Source organism: Oryza sativa, chromosome 5 (assembly GCF_034140825.1).
Source record: "Oryza sativa Japonica Group chromosome 5, ASM3414082v1".
NCBI lineage: Eukaryota > Viridiplantae > Streptophyta > Magnoliopsida > Poales > Poaceae > Oryza > Oryza sativa.
The window spans coordinates 18,001,182-18,006,304 of NC_089039.1; the positions used below are offsets into that span (position 1 = coordinate 18,001,182).

General features: G+C 44.5%; 1 pseudogene; it reads left to right on the plus strand.

Annotated features, from left to right (window-relative positions):
- The first annotated feature begins 2,805 nt into the window (after positions 1-2,805).
- Positions 2,806-3,693, plus strand: LOC107280964 (glutathione S-transferase T3-like; annotated as a pseudogene).
- The last annotated feature ends 1,430 nt before the right edge of the window (positions 3,694-5,123 follow it).

A 5,123-nucleotide genomic window follows, 5' to 3' on the forward strand; every position in this document is an offset into this window, starting at 1 on the left:
CCAATCACAATAAGTTTCTTTTACATACTTTATCTTTTCAACTAATCACACGTTTCCTCTAATCATTCTCATATTTTCTTAATACTTGTGACAATATCAAAAAATATTTATATTTTGGGACTAGGATTTAGGGTAGGGGCATTTAACTATATACAACTTTTAATATGTGGCGATTAAGGATTTGCCAGTCACAATATATGACATGTGGGCCCTCATATGTGTCCAGTGGTAAATTCCTTATTGTCACTAGTAAGAGTAGCAATTAGTTAAATATCTCTGTTCGGTAGGGTTCCAACTTCTAGGTTTAATTTTAGAAATTGGGTTTGGAGTGAAGTTGAGCTACCTAAAACGCAGCTTCGCTTCTCTAATTCATTTTGTAAGAATACTTTAGCCAGCTTCACTGCCTTTTTGAGTGAAACTGTAACCATTTGGTTGAGCTTCAGCTCTAAAAGAAGTGGAGCTAAAGTTGAAGGTGTGCCAAACGGGCCCCTAGATATAGGAGAAATCTAAGAGTCTTAGAGAGTGCCTAATACACTATTACTTAAGTTACTCTCTTTAACCCAGAATAAATTAATCTATTAGTGAAAATGACACATCCTAGTTCTGTTCAGATTCATAGACTATTGGCGAACTGATCTTTGCCTGAATGGTAAAAATGACATTTGTCCCGTTCAAATAGGAACCGGGACTAAAGAATTTCTGTAGCCCCGGTTCAAAAACCTAACGACACTTTATGATACCAACTGGGGCTGATATTGAAAAAAAGAGCACGGGAGGAAAAGAGCCGAGCGTGTGTGTCCTTTTTCTTTTTTCTCCCATTATCTTCTTGTCCTTATCTTCTCCCCTTCCTCTCTCCTCCCCCTCCTCAGTTGTGACGTACGACGGTGACGGGCGGCAGCGTTGGTGGCGGAAGGTGCCTGAGGGGCAACGACAGCGCCCTCCCCTCTACCGGATCCAGCAAGAGGGGAGGCAATAGACGGTGGCGGCAGGCGGCGATGTGGAGCGGCGTTGGCATTATTTGTGAATTTGTTGTGAATTTGCGAAATTTTTTAGATGATTCGTGAATTTGTGAATGAATTTTGTTGTTGAGTATGATTTTTTGTGGATGATTTTGTTGCTGAGGTGGCCGATCTGTGATGTCTAATTTGTAGCAACTCGATTAGATGATTTTGATTAGATTTTGTCTGATCTGTGATGATTTTGATTTGTAGCAACTCGATATGTGATGTCTGATTAGATGATTTTGATGTGGGGGTCTGGGGATGTCAGGAGCAACTCGATGTGCGCCGAGTTCGGCTCGAAATTAATATGCAAGTAGCAAATAACAATTAAAAAAGAAAAAAAATAAACAACCGGTTTAGTCCTGGATTGGGCATCCCGGTTGCATACCCGAGACTTAAGGGGTTGCGAACCGGAACTAAAGATAGGTTCCTCAATAGTGATAGTATTAGGATGTATCACATCTAATACTAGATTAACTTTTTTCTATAAACTTGATCAAACTTAGAGCAATTTAACTTTGATCAAAATCAAAATGACTTAAAGTGTGAAACAGAGTGAGTACTGGTTAGGGTGGTTTTAGTCAACTAGTATTGCTTCATGGTTCCTAGCAATCCAATCTTCATTTCTGCAACCCAACGTCCATTAGTTCAAAAGTTCAGATCTAAGTTAGGATTTTATTTATCAAACTTTCTCAAAAAGATTTAGATCTAAATTTATCATGGATATATCACAAAACTATATATTTAATCTATGAAATAAAATTTGTGCGTATCCGTAGTATAGGGAGATACTCCTTCGTCTCATAAAAAAACAAATTTAATTCTGAATATGACATATAATATCTTAGGATTATAAATCTGAAAAGATAATATCTAGATTTATAGTATTAAGATGTGTCACATATGATATTAAGGTGATTTTTATGAGACAAATGAATTACATCCTTAGTTTTTTTATATCTAAAAGAGAGGATACATGATGAAATATCGTGCCAAAGAAACAACGACCAAAAAGGGACATCCGGACATGAGCTGATGGGAGGAGAGAGAGATGGTGATCGTCTGAGAGAGAGAGATGACATGAGCTGATGGGAGGAGAGAGAGAGAGATGGTGATCGTCTGAGAGAGAGAGAGAGAGAGAGAGAGAGAGAGAGAGATGGTTCACAGGAGAAAACGAGAGAATCTGCTGGCTCTGGAGGAGGCCATTGCCCATTGCTGTCGATCGTCCGATGTCCTGTCGTCCATCTCTCTCGCGTCTCCAGTAGTATTGACACGCAAACATTGGTTGCTGTCGTCGCGTCAGAGATCCTGCCTGCCGGTGCACCGAATCGGCGAATCCCTCCTCGTTTGCAGGATCTTGATTTGCTCTTATGTCACCTACAGTGCAAGCTACCCAAAACGAGGAACCTCACGCAGTCCATACATCCTCTCCAACAGTGCGAAGTTGCTTTAAGGGTGTTCTTAAGTCATTAGGGCATCCACAATGTATCACTAAAGTAGGCATTATACAATAAATGCAGCTCTAAGGGCAGGCAATATACACAGTGGAGGTAGTCCATATGACATTAATTGCTAAAGTAGTTCTTAGAATAGGCAGGCCACAAGGAAATAAAATACAGTAATTTTTGAGTTCACTGTGTATAAATGAATATAAAATCTAAAGCAGTTGGTGCTGGGGCGTGAGCAGCCGAGCAAGTGTCCGTTGAAGTAGCCTTTGGTGCTGGGTGTTGGCTCTCCTTCTCTATGCTCCTATAAAACAGACCAACAAGAGATTTCAGTTTGTATCTCTTCATTTCATCAGGAGATGGATTCATCCAACCAAAAATTCATAGATCTTCTTAGTCAAGACTCTCCAAACCATGCAGAAAAGACTAGCCACAACTCCCCTCCCCAACAATTCCCCAATAATTTTCCCCAATCTCAGTTTACCCAAAGCTTCAACCCACATTTTTTACACAATTTCTATCCATTTTGTTCCCCAAGCAACTATCCACCATATGGTCATTCTCCTCCCAGCTTTCAAGGTACTCCTCCAAGCTTTCAAGGTATTCCACATCAAGGAAATTGGGCACAACCTAATTTAGCCACCTTACAAGGTTTCCATTTGCAAGAAAATATGGTGCACTCACCAAATCAGGGGTTTGGAACTGCAAACCACCAAGCAATATTTGCACTGCAATACCCCTTAGTTAGAGCCACTGTCAACAGTTCTTCCCATGGGTCAGAGTCATCGACTCCCTGCCCTGCAAGACAACAAGAGGCGCCAGTTAATCTCGAGTCGTCAAGTGAAAGCAGCGAAGACGAGGTGAGGAGAGCAACACGCACCAATTGGACAGAAGAGGAGAACTTACGGTTAATTAGTGCTTGGTTGAGCAACTCGGTTGATCCTATAGATGGAAATGACAAGAAGGGAGAGTATTATTGGAAGGATGTGGCTGATGAGTTCAACAACAACCGTCCTACAAATGGCCACAAGAGGACAGTCAAGCAATTGAAGACACACTGGGGAAATGTTAAGAAGGACATTGGGAAGTTTTGTGGAGTTTATGCTCAAGTTAGACGTACCTGTACCAGTGGACACTCTGATGACATGATCATGGAAAAAGCTCATCTATGGTACAAGAATCAATCAAATCAGAAGAAGCCTTTCACCTTAGAGTATATGTAGAGAGAAGCCTTTCACCTGTGGTGATTATGGAGTACCGACTATCATGCTAGAAGCAGTTGCCTCTGCTGATATATGGATTTGGCATGCATTTTTTGGGGTTGATGGTTCTAACAATGATATTAACGTTTTTGAGAAGACGGAGGAGAGACGGGGAAGTTGAGAAGAAGAGATATTTTATTTACACGTGGGACCTACCATATCTTCACATAGGCTACAAACATTGTGAGATTTGCTATAACTGATGCCTCCTGCTGTGGGACCCACTCTTATGGGCTGCTTCATACATATACATTGCTCATGCCCTTAGCAGTGTAGGTCACGCACTACCGGAACTTCATGTGCCAAATAAGTTTTGAGTGTGAGCCCAGATGATTTGAGCTACAGCTCCCACAGTGCGAGTTGCCTTCCAAATAGTATCAAGTTGGCTCGGATTCAGTAGTATAGCATACAATAACCAAGAAAGTGACGCTGACGCAGAGCCATGTTCCTGTCGTTTAGCCTGCAGCGCAGTGAGGAACTCGTTGCTCAAGTAGGATGCGAAAAACCGAGTGGAGGAACGGGCCCCATCAACCTTTTTCGCCACGTAGACGAATCCACGCGCCACGTAGACGAGGTTCCGCCCACTGTGAAGGGCCTTAGTTTTCATGTTAGCCCTTGCCATCTTTTATTTTAACATATAAAATTTAGCACTAAACACCCAAAAATCTAGAAACAAGTATAAAATTTCTCCCCTTCCCTCAATCTCTCAGTTCCCCAATCCACCATAGCTCGATGGTGGCTGGCGGCACAACGAACTCCAGCCAATGGAGGCCGGCAGCTCCCCGACCTCCTCCTAACCGGCGGCTCGGAGGGCGACGGCGGCGGTGCGAGAGCTCGCCGGGGCCCCTCCTCTCCCTGTCGGTGACGAGAGCTCGGATGGCGACGGTGGTGGCATGGAACGGAGCGGCACGAGAGCTCACCCCTCTACTCCCGGCCAGCAATGAGGGCTCGGAGGACGACGGCGGTGGCGTGGACCCAGAGCAGCGCGAGAGCTCACCGGGGCCCCTCCACTCCCGGCCGACTACGAGGGCTCGGAGGGCGACGGCGGCGGTGCAGATCCAGAGCGGCATGAGAGCTCATCGGGGCCCCTCCACTTCCGGCCGGCGATGAGGAGTCAGAGTGCCGAGGGCGACGGTGGCGGCATGGATCTGAAGCGACAATGACTTCGGCGGTGGAGAGATAGGTTTGTTCCGACGGTGGGAAGGTGGGGATGGTGGTTTGCAACCTGAACTCCCTGCTTTTCTCAGCTTTTTCAATTGAGTATCTCGTGTCTCAAGTTAGTCTCGTGTTTCTCACAAAGAAATGGTCCCCTAATGCCACGATAGCAGCTGTCCTACGTGGCGAGCTGTGGCAACACGCCACGTCCCTGCACTGTGAAGAGTCTTAGCTTCTGCTTGGCGCCGGAGATCCTGGTT